Source organism: Canis lupus, chromosome 34 (genome assembly GCF_003254725.2).
Source record: "Canis lupus dingo isolate Sandy chromosome 34, ASM325472v2, whole genome shotgun sequence".
NCBI classification, from domain to species: Eukaryota; Metazoa; Chordata; class Mammalia; order Carnivora; family Canidae; genus Canis; species Canis lupus.
In genome coordinates, this window is record NC_064276.1 from 1,517,549 (window position 1) to 1,537,104 (window position 19,556).

A 19,556-nucleotide genomic window follows, 5' to 3' on the forward strand; every position below is an offset into this window, starting at 1 on the left:
CAAGATCAGAGTAGTCATTCTCTGAGCAGAAACTTTAAATATCAGCCTTTCCTAGATCTTATCTTCATGCTTTATAACAATTTATGAAAGATGAAACTTATGAGCACTTATTCAGTTCACAAATCCCATTCTTTGTCTGAAGAGTTCCTTGATAATTTGACATATCAGATGCAAATAAAGAGATAAAGAGATTGAAACAAGAATGCATGTGCCACACATTTTCTATTTAAATCCAATGTCTACATTTCAAAATGTGACACACTGCATTTTTACTCAAGATATGGAGTTGATTTCTTCAGGGAAAAAAAAAGGAAATATAGGACTTACTTTTCTTTTGATTTTTTCTAGTCCCTTAATTGTGATAAGAAAAAAGTTACTATCACTATTTTATAGCGAAATGATATAGGTATCCCTTGCTTTCCAAAAGTTCACCTTACACAACTTTCTTTTTAAAACAATCTATGTTGGTACCCTTTTTCATTAATGTAGGTCCTTTAAAGAGCATAGTGCTATAAGGCAAACTTCTGAACAATGGGGAATACCTACCCATAGGCCTTCTCTGCAACCATCTGCAAGGTGTACAATGTGTTAATTTGGCACATTTTAATATTGTAATATGATTAACCCTGAGCATTAGTTAGCACCTCTATCATGTCATGCAATTATTTCTTTTTTTGTGGTGAGAACATTTAAAGTCTAGTCTCTTAGCAGCTTTAAAGTTTATAAGACAGTATTGTTCAGTAGATTTCATCTTTCTTTGTTCTGGGTTTCTCATCACTTCAGAATTCCTGTTGTCACTTCTACTTTCCATCTTTAACACTCATAGTGGCTGATTTCTGATGACTTGTGCTCCACAGTGAGAATCTCCTGTGATGAACATCTGTGTCAGCATCCCTGTGGACATTGTCAACAGCATCATGTGTCCTGAAAGGTCTATCTCAGAGGATAAGTCCTTGAGGACAATACAATTTTCTCCTTAATACTATGTGCTAGTCTGGGCTTCTTCCCAGGTTGAGATTGAATCAGAGAAAAGGACTGAATGATGTAAGTAAGGAGCATGCACACATCTGGACTGAATATTTGACCATTTGGGAGATTATGACCAATGGGAGACCATTTGGGAGAATGGAGACTTGCAAATGATCTCAAACGACTTATTTTAGGCCAACAGTTAAATATCTGCTTTCACAGCTATGCTCACTTTAATTCCTTTTCTTGATGCATGTTCAACTCTTTCTCTTGCATCTCACGTTTACCTTCTTTTTGAAAACTGTTTAAACATGCTTAGCTAAAGATATTTTTTACCTTCTCTCAATTCTTGAGGGAATTGCTATGAATGTTTTTTAAATATTATGGTTAGATTTTGTTAGTATATACTATTACATTTGTATGTTTTTATTTTAGACCTCCAAATAACTAATCATCTCTTGAAGTTAGTGCTTCATGCTACTCTAAGCTCTAAGCTAGAATTTATCTACTGACTGATTAATAATAGAAGACAAAAAATATTAGAGCCAGACATTATTTTCTGGACTTTAGGAGAGACCAATCTTTATTTTAAAAATAAGAAAGTCATAACAGGTAGATAAGGTGAGTTACCTTTTATAATTCATAAAGTTTAAATTACATATATGTATTATATTTAAAGCCAGAGTTTAGGAAGCAATGTTATCCTAGGAAATGATCTAAATAACTTGTATAGTTTTGGAATGAAATGTGACAAAATGTGGTTCAATAAATCCAAGGGATAAATGAGAACATAACTGAGTTGACAGAGAGGAATTTGCACTTAAGCCATACTTATTTGTAAGACAATATATCTTTTTTATCTTTTATATTTCATTTTTGAAGATATTCATTAAGACAATTTAGCTGTCCATTGTTGCAAAAATTATTGAACTGAACATCGCCCTTTTTGCAATATCCAAACACAAATACAATAATTTCTACTTGTCTGGGGACCACATTTTCAAAGCCTGTCACTGAATTCTATCTCTTCACTTCATAGATTACTCCAGCTGCTGACCTTGGTTTAACTAGTTGTGGTAAATGTTCTGAATCCAACAGCTGCTCGCTTAGCCCTTGAGTTCATGGTCATTCCACGGTTGCCATGGTACTCATCCAGTTTCTTTGCTTCTAGAGACAACACTTCAGTTCTTCTCACTATGCATGAGAGTTTTGTCAATATGTTTATTATTTGAAAACAGCCTTGATATTGGCAATGCTAATTCTGAAGGAAGGTAACAATTGGAAACAAAATCCAAAATTTCAAGTGTTTCTTCAGAATAGTCACCAAAAAATCCTCAGGCTACTAGGTAGACTTCTATTTGGAGAGCATATAAATTACATTTTTAATTTGGACCACAGCCAAAAAGTGAAACATGGAACTTCCTGATGCCTAGCCCTTGATTTCCTTTCTCTCCACTAGGTGAGTAGCATAATTAAATCATTACATCTCTTTTTCAAACATGCCTTTAACTCTACTTCCTTTTGGAGGATGTTTGAGAAACTTAAGAAGCTTCAGTTCCAGACTCTAATAATTATGAATTGATTTTGTTAATGTTACTCAGATTTTATATTCTATTTCCCAGAGTATGTCCTGTTCATCTAAGGCTGGAGTTCTTCTCTCCTTTCTTAGCAGCCAAGTGATAAAGATTTGATATTAAATTTTAGCTTGATATATAGGCAGCCAAAATGTGGATAAATATTTCTGTGATATCATCAACCTATCTGCTTAGATCTCTGTGGTGGACTATTGCCTTGTTGATGCCTGATTAATCATATCTCTTAGAATCCATAACCTTGTGAAGTGCTCTCCAACATTGACTCTGGGCTTGGCCAATAGAACATTTCTAATTATTATGCAAACAAAGATTGATAAATGCTTACACCTTAGGGATTTTTCTTTTGGAATATTCCTTTCTAAAAGTCCACTGCCATGTTGTGAGGAAGCCCAAGACAGCTACTTTGACTCCCCGAACTCTGTAAACAAGCCAACCTGAAACATACATATTTAGGGATACATATAATAAATCTATAACGACAAACAAGTTGTTGATGATCACAAAATATAAGAAAATGCTACACTTTTGGATTTTGGAATGTGTGAGGAATTTTACCAGGAAGGGCAAAAGGAGATGTCAAAAATATAAGTAACATGTTTTGAAAATTTTTATCATCCTTGAATATATACATCTATCTGATATACGTATTCCTGTATGTTGCACTTAATGATGAAAAGAAATTTAATGACTTAAGGTCCCATATCAACAGAATAATTCGTGTTAGAAGCTGACTTATTGCAACTAAATTTTGCATAAGGATGTTGCAGTTTATCTAGCATTCCCATGTATGATCTCTCTTACTTATGCAACAGAATATCCTAGAGATGAAGGTCTTATTTTCATCATAATTGTAGACCATTTTATGCAATTGTACAGGTGGATTTGAATAATTGACCAAGGTGAAAAAGTAACTAATGGAGGAGAACACAAAATCTATTATTCTGTTGTCAAGACAGAAAGGTTCTTCCAAGATACCAGATTTGTTCTGATTTTTTTTTTTTGCCCATGTTATTTCTAATACATTTTAGTTGGTCTCTTCAATGATTGTCAGAGAACTGATTCTAATTTTTTATTAAACATCCCATGTGGTGAGTATTTTTATCATACAGTTAAAAGTAAACAATAAAAAATGTTACACTTTTCCTAGTCATTACTTTTAAAAAATTGATTCTTATGATTTTCTAAAAGGGTTGTTTTTATGTGGAGACAGTTTTCAAGGATGGATACATTGTTACCATTTCACTGGTGAGTAAAAGTCATGTATCTCATTTACTGAAGAAAGCTTATTTTGAAAACATCATTCTGTTGTCTCCAACAAAGATTTATTCATAGAATGATGCTCTTAACCTTACTGCTTTTTAAGAGTTTTAGAAACTTTTTGAAACTGCAAAGTACATTCACTAATATTAAAACCCTGGAATGTCTTGAGCTATAGCCAATTTGTTTTAGAAGAAAATATGGCTTTTCATTCTTCAGGTGCTTCATTAAATTTTTCACTCACATTTTTCATGAATCAGACCAATTCCGTGGCATAGAAAGGTGTGTGGTGATTTGGGGAGCTGTTGCAGATACTGCTGATATTTTGTCTATTTTCCTGCATAGAGGTGGCTAATGCTAGCAGCAGATCATGAATTCTTGACAATGAATGGTGGAAAAATGCATTAAGACCAAGATTGATAGTGCAATGTCACTGGTGAAGCATTGCACTCCAGTCAAAATGTTAGGCCTAATTTTTCTCCTGGGCTTTATTTTCTGAATGGATGTTTATAGCCAACTGTGTTGTCTCTAACAGAATGAGAAAAGTACATTTCCCCTAATTTATGTTGTTCTTTCCATCTAAATTCTTCTCAAATCCTATTTTTTATAATTATGTATTTCTGCAGTATCCAACAAACATTGTCTTGTTTTGTTAAAGTCTATGGAGTTTATAACACACCAGTTCGCTTTGATCCCATCCAAAATGGCATTGATTTTGAATAATTTTTGATAGCAAGAATAAAAGGGAAAGGTGAACTGAAATCATTTAAAGAATAATCTTTCAGATGAGTTGATAAAGAATTTTAAGAAAAGAGGAATATATGATGATTTCACTATGGGAAACTGTATGATGAGATAGTGGAAGTATCAGCCGTAATCTCTGGGAATAATGAGGCAATTAGTTTGGTAGTGTAAGAAAACTCTAATTTCAAAGCAGATGAAATGTAATAATTCATTGGGCTATGTGTGTGAGATTTCCAATTAAAAAGTGGCATGGATGGGAAATAATTTCAGATACAGAATTCAGTTATAAACAGATTTATAAATCACAAATATCATTGTTGATATATTTAAAATGCAAAAATACTTTTTCATATATAATTTTCTACTGAAGTAATTATAATATTTAACATGTTAAGTAATATGCACCCTGAAATAAATAGTATGAACTACTATAACTTGAACTTTAAAAAAAAGACTTATTTTTCTATAGAAGTTTCAGGTTTATAGAAAAATTGAGCAGAATATAGAGATTTCCCATCTACTGCTTGCCCCTGCACATGCATAGTCTCTCCCATTATCAACATCTTCCACTGGAGTGGTACATTTTTTATAATTGATGAACCTACATTAAAACATCATTAGCTCCCAAAGTCCATGGTTTACACTAAGGTTCACTCTTGGTATTGTATATTTCATGGGTTTGAACAAACATGTAATGACACATGTGATAAAAGAAAAATATATTCTTTCATTCAGATGGCCAAAATACATTCCTTGAATACATTTGGTCTTTGTTCACAACTCCTGGGTCAGAGCTCCCCAAACCCTTGGAAGTCCTTAAGTGTTGAGAACGATAAAGGCACCTTTTATTATATAAATGAAGGTGACTTTTGGACCTCAGGAAAGGGGGTTGCTGGTTGCCAGGAGGACCAACCAGATGATTAGAAGGTTGCAACTTTCATCTTTCCATCCCCACCTGAGATCTCTGGAAGGGAAGAAGGGCTGGAGGTTGAATCAGCCAATGGCCAAAGGCTTCACTGATTATGACACTGCAATAAAGTCTCCATATAAATCCAACAGGAATGGGTTCAGAAAGCTTCTGGATTGGTGAACATGTGGGGATGTGGGAAGAGTGGTGCCTTGGAAAGAGCAAGGAAGCTCCTGCTTTTTCCCCATATCTCACCCTATGTACCTCTTCATCTGGCTGTTGATTCATATCCTTTGTCATATCCTTTTAATAAACTGGTAAACATAAGTAAGTGAATTATTTTTTTTAAAGATTTTATTTACTTATTTAAGAGAGAGAGGGAGAGAGAGTGTATGCATGAGCAGGGAGTAGAGGGAGAGGGAGAAGCAGACAGCCCACTGAGCAGAAAGCCTGGTGTATGGACCGATCCCAGGACTCTGAAATCATGAGGTGAGCAAAGGCAGCCATTTAACCAACTGAGCCACCCAGGAGCCCCTAAATAAGTGAATTCTGTGAGTTGCTCTGGCAAATTACAAGGACCTGAAGGGGAAATTGTTGGACCCTCTAATCTCTAAGCATGTGGTCAGAAGTACCACTAACAAATAGCCTGGGGCTTGCCACTGCCTCTAAAGTGGGAGGTGGAAGGCAATCTCATAGGACTGAGCTCTTAAACCACGGAATCTCATGCCATCTCCAGATAGTGTCAGAAATAAGTTGAACTTTCAGATATCCTCCTGGTGTCCAAGAATTTCTTGATATTGTGTGGGAAGGAATCCACCCCCTCATTGGAACTGGGTCCAGGAATGCAAAAAGAACCTGTATCCACCATCATAGCATCTTACAAAGTAGTTTCCCTGCCCTAAAAATCTCTGCTCCACCTATTCATCCTCCTCTCCCCCTTCCCCACCAACCTCTGGCATCCATTGATCTTTTTATGGTCTCCAGTTTTGCCTTTTCCAGAATGTCATATTGTTATAATGCTGTAGTATGTAGCCTTCTCAGATTGGCTTCTTTCACTTATTAATATGTTTTTAAGTTTATTCTGTGTCATTTCATAGCTTGTTAGCCCATGTCTTTTTAGTACAAATGTGTAATAAGATGGATTAAACTGTTTGACTTATTAAAATCCATTAATGACTATAATCTTATATATATCTATATATATAAAACTCAAATAAAACCTATTTCCTGAAGACATACTGCTAACAGTAAAATTATTTTCAAATTCTTTATATATACATGTATATTTATATATAATCATATATATAAACATGTGAATTATATATAAACATATATAAATGTGAATTATGCTTATAATTATGTAAAATAATATATATAATTCACTTGTTTTCCTTGAGTAAAATTCTTTGGTTAAAGAAAAAAGTAGCAATTATCTACACCATGCTTTCCCTTAAGTAGCCATTGCTTTATAGACTTTACTGGACATTTGTATGAGGATGCTAAATGGTTTTTCCAATATATCATTGAAGGACACTTTTTCAATTCTGTGTAAAACACATATATATCTTGGAAAATCATCCCATCACTGTTCATTTTGCTTTTTTTAAGATTTTTTATATTTATTTATTCATGAAAGATGCAGAGACATAAGCAGAGAGAGAAGCAGGCTCCCTGTGGGGAGCCTGCTGTAGGACTTGATCTTAGGACCCTGGGAACACGACCTGAGCCAAAGGCAGACACTCAACTACTGAACCACCCAGGTGTCTCTGTTCATCTTATTTTTATTGTCTATTCACCACGAAAATGGACTACAAGGCACTGATAACCATCAGTTTTCATTGATTTATTAAGATCTCAGGTTGAGTTGCAATCAATTGATTGAGAAAATATTGTATATTGAGTTGAATTTTTTAAAAAATAAGTAAAATAACATATAAGATAAATAGAGTGAAAAACTAATAATTGATAGCTTTATGATGGGTGATTTAGGAAATAATGATTGAAATGAATGTCATAATTTCACTACATCTACTCTATATAGGCATGTACTTTTTATCTAAATAATCAAAACCACCTGTGTCAGTGCTCTACTTTTAAAGTACAGCTATTAATTTTAGTGTAAAAGCCGTAATGTTTGGAGAGATTGTAATTGGAGAGAAAGGGATATTTTTTTCTCTTTAAACTGAAATATGTTGTTAGACTTTGGTTACTGGTGTTTGCAAATTAAAAAACTTATTATCATTAAGTATAAAGGTTTGTCTACCTCTCAATGTAAGTATTGTCAGAGCTATCTGGAGTTTGTCTTAAATTATTTTTTTTTCTAATTTTATTTATGTATTCATGACAGACACAGAGAGAGGCAGAGACACAGGCAGAGGGAGAAGCAGGCTCCTTGTGGGGGGCCAATGTCGGACTCGATACCAGAATTCTGAGATCACGCCCTGAGCTGAAGGCAGAAGCTCAACCACTGAGTCACCCAGGTGTCCCTTGACTGAAATTCTTAATGAGAACTTAAGACAGAACAATATGGAAACATAATACAAAGGTAAAAATTTGTTAAAAATTACAGAAGAAAGCTTTTCTTCAATGCTTACAGCAGGTATCTTTTCTACTGAAAGACTTAGGGAAAGTAATCATGTTTTAAATCTGCTCTCTTCCTTACAGACATCAAAATGACCTTTTCACAAAATAAATTAATAGCTATTGAGAGTTTTTTTTTCTTTTAACTTATAGTATATACGTGTGTATTTGGATGATCCTAGAAAATATTTTTAAATAAAGCTTTATGATAATTGGTAACTAGAGCTGTGTGGTCTCTAATGGATTGTGCCTGTTTGCTCTTTTTTCACTGAGCAGTGAGAACTGACAAGCTGCCAGTTCTGCCTCAGTGATTTTTGACAGTTTGGTTTCTTTGGTGATAAATTATTAAAGGATGTAATAAACAATAAAAAAAAAGTTAGCTTTTTTCCCTCAGGAATAGTGAGCATTTCTCCATTTTAAAATGCATTGTAAAATAGAAGATGACAAGCCCACATGATGCTTTGGACATGATGATTTTCATTGTATCACATTTAAAATGATGTCAATACATCAAAAACTCTGTAATACAAACACCAGGAACTTCTGATTTTTGTAGGTGAGGTCAGAAGTGTTGTTTGTGTTGTATTATCCATCTCCAAATTCCAGAAAAAAAATAATCTCTGTGCTTTTACTTGTACATGGTAATAATAGGTGAACATCTGGTGACTTACTGAATTATTTCAATCAACTTGATGAAATTCTGTTTACAAATCTTCAATAATTTGATCTGAATACAGGCAAACATCTCAGATCTAAATCAACATAGTTTAGTAAATAAATCTTGGCACATCTGGTGTAATTTTAAAAGATAGTTTATACTTTTAATTTAACTGTTTCATGAGCCAAAGTGGATGATATTTGAGATTAAGACTCCCCCAAACCTTTGAAGTAACACTGATAACAAATGTTTTCACAATGGCTTTTTCCAGTATTAAAATTCACCTACTATTTACATATCAACGAAGACTTCATATCTTACAGAGTGACCTGCTCAAGTAATTTATATGGCTCAATTTTTTTTTTTAATTTTTTTTTTTTTAATTTACTTATGATAGTCACAGAGAGAGAGAGAGAGAGGCAGAGACACAGGCAGAGGGAGAAGCAGGCTCCATGCACTGGGAGCCCGACGTGGGATTCGATCCCGGGTCTCCAGGATCGCGCCCTGGGCCAAAGGCAGGCGCCAAACCACTGCGCCACCCAGGGATCCCCCTATATGGCTCAATTTAAGATAGAATAAACCTTTGTATTCTGTAATTATTCAGAAGCATTTAAGTAGAAATATTCAAGGATGAAGTAGCCATATGACATATATGGCTATTATCAGATCTTTTCCCAAGAGCAGGAGGATATTACTATTACACTAGAAGAAAGAGTAAGAAGATTAGAGGAGGATGTAAGAATCTATCAGTACATGAAGGAAATGTGACCAATTGCCAGTGCTGAAGGGACAGGAATTTGACATCCAAATCAAATTTAGATACGGATTTTGAAAACAAGATGATTAAAACAAGATAGAGAATTAACACCTTTTTGCATCGCTTGGGCTTCTTAACTCAGTATGTCTAATGACCAATATGGAGGAAACATCACTTTGTAGTTGCTATATAAATACAAACGAATAAATGGAAGGAAGCCCCCCACATCAGTAAGATAATGTTTGACAGTGTTTTTAAATCAGTACTGATATTTTGTAAAGGTAACCTAAAAATTTTAAATTTATTTTTTAAGATTTTATTTATTTATTTAGAGAGAGAGTGATCAGGGGAAGGAGCAGAGGGAGATAGAGAATCTCAAGCATATTCCACTCTGAGTGTGGAGTCTGACTCAGGGCTTGATCTCAAGACCCTGAAATCATGACCTGAGCCAAAATCAAGAGTTGGATGCCTAACTGACTAAGCCACCCAGATGCTCCCAAATTTCTTTTTTTATTTAAGTTTTTATTTTAATCATATGGTGCTCATCACAAGTACATTCCTTAATCCTCATCACCTATGTCGCCCATCCCCCAACTCACCTAAAACTCCTTTAAAAAAAAAGAAACAAAGAAACAAGTTTATGAAGAAACATTCTTTGGATGTCTACATTCTACCCAATTGTCTTTAGAACTTCAAAATAATTATGCATTCTAGTCATTATCAGCTCCTGCTTCTATTGATAGAAGCAATCACCACTCGTGTAGGGTTTGTAGTTTTAGGTTAGGGTACCTGACCATGGGCTGACCTGAACCTTCTACTCCATTTTCTGTGCTTTCATCTTAACTGCGATGAACATGGCTGTCTACCTGTATCTTGTCTTGGACTTCCTACCCTCTTGCCTCTACAGAGTTTGGATTTTACTCTTGGTCAATTGAGGGGAGTCTATGATAATGCACTCCTATATTCTCAAGTACAATTCCAGATTTGAAAGGAATTCCAGTAGGTAATGCAGCCTTTGTCAAAACTCTGTCCATTGAGTAACAGTCTGAACTTCAAACTTATGTACTGTTCCTGCAGGATGCCTCTCTTCAGCATGCCAATGGCTTTGAGTTTACTAATTTCTGTGGCATGCCCTGTGTCCCATAATTAAATATAGGCCGCAACAAGTGCTTCATTAGAATTGGGACTATTGCCTTTTAATGCAGAATATCAAAAAGAGATGACCTGAACTAGATTATTTCACTGTTCTCATTCCTTCACAGAAAGTATATATTGCTGAGTTCATGGTGACTATAGAAATAAAGTGATTCAAAAGACAGATGAATGACACAGAAAAGAATGAACAATATTGAGTTAAAAGTAACACTTCATGAAAAGTTAATTAACACAGAGAGTATATGCACAAAAATTAAGCTGAATGAAATAATATCCTGCCGTCATTCCTGCAAATGAGCTATAAATGAGGAAAAATGAAAATTTTATGTAAAAGTCAATGATTGACTCTGGTCAAAGCAGCCACATATAAATATTTACAAGGACACTTGAAAACATTGCCTTTGCACTACCTTAATGAGGTTGCAAATAATGATTGTTGGTGTTTCATAATCATGTGCCAGATCTCAAATGTTAAGGTGCTAATTGCTAAAGATTGCAACTATTATTGTAATGACTTCATCTTGAGGGTCTCATGCCTCTGACAGAATTTTTTATGTGCTACTTATTCTGACCAGAGCCTGGAACCAAAGCTAACACAGTCTTTGCTTAGTATTTATATTTTCATAATTTTTTTAATAAAAGTTGTTTGGTCACCTGAATATTATTAAGTTAAATTAAAAGTTAGACAATCAAGTTTATCTACTTAGAGGATTTATTAAGGTAAATAATATTTACCGAATACTTACATAATAATTTAAAGACTACCATATGTTGCCTGAGTCAAATTATTAAAAGTATAGCAATCAACAAGATAGATATATTGAAGACAGGTTCTTAAAATTATGATTGTGAACATTTGAGGCTATTTAACCTCTTAAATATTTTGTTAGAATTATATTAGGTAGTTTTTTTGGTCAGCATTTGAACTTTATCATAAATGCACAATTATGTGAAAAACTTTGACAATATGTATTCCCTTTTATATTTTCTAAATAAAAAAAATTATACCCAAATGGCCTTAAATTGTATACAAAAAGTATGTTTCTGATATTATTTATAAATCCTTCATGGAATGTATTGCTATGCTTCTGTTCATAAATCTTCCAGAAAAGAAAAAAACCTGTTTGAAGGTATTTTCTGGAGATACTGAATTCTACATACATGTTTTCCTAAGTGTTTAATACTATCAAGTGAAAATTCATATCTTGTCTCTTATTAGTGTAATGCTGACATCAATAATACAAGCTGTGCCTTGCATTGTTTATTTAAAAAAAATGTAGAAGAGTGATTCCTCATTCTGACATCAACCAAAAGAAAGATGACTCTAGCGGACCAAATGAGAAAGTCTTGCCAGGATTTTAAAGTAGTAAGTAGTTAGATAGAATGTTATAACATTGTTTTCAACATAGAGTATCATGCAGGAGAATTCACTAACAATGAGGTATAGTAAATGAAAGTTGAAAATACCTGGATGCAAATGATAGCTCAACCAATTCTATTGACAGCAAATTATGAATATGAACTCCTGCAGGTATCATTGTCCCCAAACGTGACATGATAAAGATAACAGTAAGATTTCTATAAGTGCTCTGAAATTTGTAAATACCATAAAAATGCAAGCAATAATTATATACTAATAGTTTTAATTATGTATCAAAAGTATATAATTAAGATGGTGAGATAAAAAGTAAGAAAAATAAAGACGGATTTTAGGGTGGGAGCAATAAAAGGAAAGAGGAAATAAATGGAAAATAATGAAGATATGAAAAATAGGAGCTTGTATAGATAAGAATAGAAAACAGAGATTAGATACAAGATAAAAACAATATTTAAAAAGAAAAGAATGTAGATCAGAAAGAAGATGAGAAAGAAATAAAGAGTAGGGGAGAAAGGAAGAATCAGAGGAAAGAAACAGGATTGAAGGAAGAAAAAAACCAGAAGTGGTAAGGAAAGATAATGTTCCATTTCTTACACTTCCCTTTGCGAAAATCCTCCAATTTCACCTGAGGCTACCAGACTATGTTTACTGCTGAAATTCTATTCAAATTTGATCTAAGACATGGTGCTTTACCTTTTGGATGCTTGTATCTATTAAGCTTTTTGTTCCATTCTATTTTACATTTAATTTTAATAGATGAAAAAAATATTAGAATTAAAATTATATATTAGAGCCAATGAAAATATGTTTGAAATATGTTGTTTCTACCACTTTATAGAGTGATAATTGATAGATGATAAACTGCACTTATTTACTGTAGATTCTATTGAGTTTTGACATATGGACATACTGGGAAACCATCAATATGGTCAAAATAAAGCGTATTTTCCTCACCCTCAAAAGTTTGCTTGTGTCCATCTGTAATTTGTCTTTCCTTTCATTGTTCTTCCTAGGAAACCACTAATCTGTTTTCTTTTACTGTAGATTAGACTTTATCTTCCAGAATTTTGTTTGAATGAATTTACACAGTGCATACTCAGTATTGTCTGACTTCTTTCACTCCGCATAACTATTTTGAGATCTCTGCACTGTTGCACATCGCAGTAGGTCATTTCTTTCTACTGCTCTGTAGTATTTCATTGTATGGATACAGCACAAACTGTTTATTCATTATTCACCTATTCAGAATCATTTGGTTATTTCTGTTTATTTGTTTCTACAAATAGTTATAAACATTTGCACAAAAATATTTATAAGGTTATGCTTTTATTCCTCTTATGTATACTCTTAGGAGCTGAATTGTGGGGACTTAGAGTAGATGTATGTTTAACATTTTAGAAACTCCAAACTGTTTTTCACTGTATTATTTTGCATTTCTTTTTAAAGATTGATTGATGATTGATTGATTGATTTAAGAGACAGAGAGAGAGCAGGGAAAAGGGTTAGAGGGAGACGGCTAGAGAGAATCTCAAGCAGACTCACTGCTGAGCACAGAGCAAGACCTGGGGCTCCATCTTGCAACCCTGAAATCATGACCTGAGCTGAAATCAAGAGTTGGATACTTCAATGACTTAGCCACCCAGAACCCTATGTATTATTTTATATTTATAACAGCAGTGTAGGATGCTTCTACTTGCCCACATGTCTGTTATTATTAGGTACTATCTACATTTTAAATTTTAAGCATTTTAATGAATTTAAGGTGTTTTTGAGTTATGATTTTAATTTTCTTTTACCTTTAATATGTAGAACATTTCAGTGTGTTTATTGACATTCATATATCTTCCTATGTGACATGTCTGCTCAGACCTTTTTGACCATCTATATAGGGTTGTTTTTATTACTATACTTGAGTTTTAAGAGTATATTTCAAGAAAGTTGCTCTTTGTGGTCTGCCTTTTAATTTCTTGAATTTTAATTATGATAAGTCCAATCTATCTTTTTTTAGAATTCTTATAATTTGCCCACCTGGAGTTCTAGCAAGGAAATCTTTCCACATTTAACATTTTCACTTCTGTTTTCCATAATTTTTAATTTTTATATTTTACATTTAGGTATATGATTCATTCCAACTTGTATGGGAGTCAATGATTCATGATTATGATTTTCCATATGAATATACAGTTGAAACTATAGGATTTTTGAAACAACACTAATTTCCTGAATTGTGTTGATACTTGTTGAAAATCAAGGGGCCCATACATTTGGTTAGTCTAGAGCTCTTTATGTCTTTTGAAGCTTAGGAAGGACTTGTAATTTTTATTAAAAAAATCCAGCTGGAATTTGATTTAGATTGTGTTTAGCCTGTAGATTAATTTGAGGATAATTGGCATCTTAAAAATATTGATTCTTCTTCTATGTGAACATAGTATATTATTTAATTTTCCATATCTTCTGTCATTTCACCTTGTATTATTTTGTAAATTTCAGTGTAGAGATCCTGATTATGGTTATGGTAGATTCATTCCATGGTATCTCAAAGATTTTTGAGCATACTGTAATTATAATTTTTAAAATTTCTTTTTCTCCAGCTATCTGGTATTTACACAAGAACACTGATTTTGTATATCAAATTTACACCCTAATTAAATTTATGTCTTACTTTTAGAAATGATTTATTGATTTCTGGAGTATTCCATGTACAGACATTATATCAAGATAGAAAAAGTTTTATTTCATTATGAATTTTGTGGATTTTAATTTCTTATTTTATTATAATGGTTAAAATGACCTGTAAAATGCTATATAGAAATGGTTAAATTTGTCATATATGTCTTTTTAAATTTTTTATTATTTTTAAAAGATTTTATTTATTCACAAGAGACACAAAGAGAGGCAGAGACACAGGCAGAGGGAGAAGCAAGCTCCATGCAGGGAACCCAATCTCGATCCCAGGAACCTGGGATCATACCTTAAGCCAAAGGCATATATGTCTTTTTAAAGATCTATTAGGAGGAAACACTTTAATGTTTTGCCATTATATATTATGTTGTCAAATTTTCATAAATGTTTTTCATCAGCTTGTTATTATTCTAGTTTGCTTAGCATTAAAAAATCATGAATGGGAATTAAATTATATGGTTTATGATTCTGTTAATATCATAAGTGCATTTATTGATTTTCAAACATTAAATAATGTTACATTCCTGAGGATCAATTTCTGGCAATAAAAGAACCTCCACCGATCTATTCCTTGGTGAATTATATTATTTTGGATGCTAAGGGCAAAGAGCAATGAAAAAACACCTACTCAAGGAAATCTATGAAAATTCAGTAAGAAGGGTTAGAGAGCAGGAGAGTTGAGAGGAGCCTTTATATAGCCAAAAAACATCAAACACAGACCTCAGACACTATTCCTTCAAAGAAACCACAATTAGATTAGTTTGTGGAGCAATTTAGGGCCTAGCTCAAAACGAAAGGATAATCAGTTGGCCATCAGTGGAACGTAACAGCTGTGTATAGTCAAGAAGCCAGTAAGAGATCTGTACCACTGTCATCCCAGGATGACTATGCCAATGCTCAAAGTTGTGGCCTCCCTGAGGACCAACATCTAAGGCCTCACATGTAGGATGGAGCATATGCTTCACAGAAATAATCCAACCAACAAAAAAATGAAAAAGAATATAACAATAAGCTCTGGAAGAAGGAGTATCAGTACCCAGACTTGCCATTAACCATCACCTAAAATGTCAGGTCCTCATTAAAAAAAACAAAAACAGAAAACTACTATTATGAGGCATGCAAAGAAATTGGAAAGTATTGCCCATACACCAGAAAAAAGTACAGGAGATACAAACTGTCTTTGAGACTGACTGGATGTTAGATTTAAAAGTGTTAACTCCAAGTTGGCTGTGAAAAGTTAAACATGTATATAGTAATCTCAGGAACAATTACTGCAAACTAATAGAATTTTGGCCAAAAATAGATGATTTAAAATAGTCTATTAAAATATTAAAATTGGGATCCCTGGGTGGCGCAGCAGTTTAGCGCCTGCCTTTGGCCCGGGGCGCGATCCTGGAGACCCGGGATCGAATCCCACATCGGGCTCCCAGTGCATGGAGCCTGCTTCTCCCTCTGCCTGTGTCTCTGCCTCTCTCTCTCTCTCTGTGTGTGACTATTATAAATAAATAAAAATAATTTTAAAAAATAAAATATTAAAATAATGACAAAATAAGGAAGGAAGGAAAATGCAATAAAAAATTAGAATGTAATACAGTGAAATTAAAAGATTGACTTAAGCTTTCCCATATGTATTGAAAATGAATAATACCATAAACACTCTTTTTAAAAGGCGCCTATTGACATAGTGATTCAAAAAGAGAAACTCAGGTACATGGCACCTAAAGAAGGTACAACTTTAATATAAATATAGATACATGAGAGTAAATGAATTTTAAAAGGATTAAAACATGCAAATAGTTTTAATTTAGTCAAATAGGACTTTAAACTTAAAAAAAAAAGAATATCACTATAGAGAAAGAGGGGTGGTCTACAATGATTGAAGGGGCTTATTTTAGACTCAGATTGATGCATGTAGTTCATGACTCAGTTCAGATAGTTAGCATCCTTGGTGCAGCCTTGGGTCTGCTTGTACATGGGAATGTACAATTCAAAAGTCAAGTTAAGAATTCTATTCACATCAGAATTAAAAGATTTACTTCTTTGGCTCTCTCCAAAATTCCTTCCTAATCTATCTGTTTACTGTGGCTTCTTTCCCTGGTTTCTATGGCTAGAGAGAAGGCAAGTTTCAACAGTGCATCTGCTGCACTGATCAGTAGCTGGAGTCCATCCTTGGGAGCAACTCAGAAGAGCAAAAAGACACAAAGGAAAAATAGGGGATGTTCGTCTTTCCTCCCAGTATTGAATACCTTCCAGATTTTACCTACTTCTGCAGATAAGCTGCAGAGGCTAAGGCCAACACAGAAGAAATGGAACTCATGCGTTTTGTTTTATAAACACAATTTTGAGCTTATTCAGAGATGAAAATTAGATTAACTGCCCCATTTCCTAAGTTAGAGAGGGCTATGGAGATCAATTTTAGTTACTATGATTTTTAATGCAAATATAAAACTGTCAGATTATTTGAGGTAAATTTAAATTTAGTGCTACCATTCCTAGTTGCTGTGATAAATTGAGTTTAATTAATATTGATGTCATATTGTGGGCATATTCAGTGTTACTATAACCCAAACAAAAAAATAGAACACAGTGAGTAACTCGTAATAGAACAATAAAGAGGGATATTTGGGAACATGATTTCTAATGAAACCACAATTATGCAAGGTAATTTCTAGATCAACAGAGCTGGCAATCTTTGGCAAAACCTGGCATAAAACCAACATGTTCCAGAATCAAAATTATTTTTTCAAGGTTTCCAAAGAGACTCAGACTTGAAAAACTTGTCTTTCTGAGTGATAAAGTTGTTTTTAATATTAGTGACATTGCTTTCACCTTAAATCTCTGTCCTTAGCAGAAGAAAACTCAATCATTAAATTGTCAATAAAATGCTTCTAGGTGACACTAATTTCTCAAAAGCTGTCTAAGTTAAAAGCCCCAGACGAGAGCTTCCCCTCACCCAAGTTTAAATCTGACAGCACATTAAACTTTGCTTTATAATATGGAACATGATTTACATATGATAACTTTTGAGAACTATGACTTCCCTTTACCTGGAAGATGAAAACTTTCTTTGCTTTTATATCTAAGACTCTAGGCACTTTTGACCTGATGAGGATGCAGACTTTAGTGATAAGGTGGTAAATCAATCAAGTATACTTTTGGTTTGTAATGAATATGCTACACTCTTAACAAATATTCAATAATAATAATAATAATAATAAGCTTTACAAGTCCTATGTGAAACAAGTCACCCCAAAGGAGCTGGTCTTTCCTCTGTTATGACTTTTTCCATGTATGTCTCACACCTATGAAAATGCTCAGGAAAAAAAAAAATCTATGAACCTCTGGGCTTCAAATCAGTGATTTCCCAAAATTTGACATCCAGTTTCTCTTTTTAATTGTCACCTCTTTGGTTTTCACTTTCCGCTATTTAGCTCCATACTTGATTTCTGCTTTTGATCTAGATCACTTCTTCCTCTTTTCTAAAAAAGATTTATTTACTTATTTGAGAGAGAGAGAGAGAGAATGCACATGAGCCAGCATGATTGGGGGAAGGGGCAGAGAGACAAGGAGACAAACTGTCCATGCCCTGCCCCACTGAACAGGCAGCCTGACATAGGGCTTGATCCCAGGACCCTGAGATCATGACCTGATTCAAAGGTAGATGCTTAACCAACTGAGCTATCAGACGCCTCTGTTGAAACCATTTCTATCAGAAGCAAGATCCAGATACTTTATTCCTATTCTTATATATACCCCTTGAAGTAGGTTTTACATGCATGGTTTTGCACATTATGGCTATGGTTAAAATATATTTATTCCCTATGCCATGCTCATTGTTCTATAAAGTCTCGAATGGAATGATGCATTGGCATAACTAAGCTAATAATATTAATATTTGGATTTCTGATTTCAGCTCCCACTGTAAAGAGTTTGCAAGTCCTTACTCCTCTCATTACAATAAGCAAAGGCTGGAGAAATGGAAAAGCAGTCACTTACCTTGGACCCATCAGAAAATTCATTTTGGGAGAAACTACTACCTGTTTATCTGGAGAGACAGGCTCATTTAGTGAGACATCATGAGATCAGTTTGTCTGGAAGAGAAGTTGCAGAATCCATAAATGGAGAAACACTGAAATGGTAACTTTAACAAGTAGCTTGAGACAGAGTGTGGAATAATGTGAATATGAGAAATTCTTGGGAACTTCATTCTTTTTTTTCTTTTTCTTTTTCCTTTTTTTTTTTTTTTTTTTTGAGAGAGAGTACACACATGCAAGTGGGGGGTCAGGGAGGGGCAGAAGGAGAAAGAGAAAGAGAAAGAGAGAATCCTAAGCAGATGAAACTGATGTGTGGCTCAATCTTATGATCCTGAGATCATGACCTAAGCCCATATCAAGAGTTGAAGGTATAACCAACTCAGCCACCTGGGCACCTGCTGGGAACTGCATTCTTAATGGGAATGGGTGCCCTTATACTTCTGCAGTTGTACCTTACCTGCAGGAACCTCAGAAGTTTCACACTGTCACTATCTGAGAGAAGTCCTCTCATGTATTTGGAAGGGGCAGGGGAAGAGAAAAATTGTGAAATAGCTTCAAGGCCTTCTCCATAGCCAACGTCTATATTCAGAGGGGAAAGATCTGATAGGGTTTTATTTTACTTATAGGAAAGGTATTCCTCTTATTCCAGCCCCATCTAGCATTTTTATCTCACCTAAAGGAAAAAAATAAAACACCACCACCACCACCAAGAAAAAAAAATTAACAGGTGTAAAAGCTTCAAAGAGATAGACTGGGAATGATGATACTAGGGATGAAAAGAAGGTAGAAGGAAAAACTATCACACTGGAAAACACTTAAGAAGGAAGGCCACCCCCTAAG

General features: G+C 34.1%; 1 long non-coding RNA gene across 1 annotated transcript; it reads left to right on the plus strand.

Moving 5' to 3' along the window:
- Positions 1-2,135: 2,135 nt before the first annotated feature.
- LOC112662791 (uncharacterized) lies at positions 2,136-18,950 on the plus strand. Its single transcript, XR_003138831.3, has 4 exons — positions 2,136-2,428; positions 7,820-8,017; positions 11,842-11,988; positions 18,596-18,950. It is a non-coding gene; the product is annotated as an uncharacterized LOC112662791 (long non-coding RNA).
- Positions 18,951-19,556: the final 606 nt, after the last annotated feature.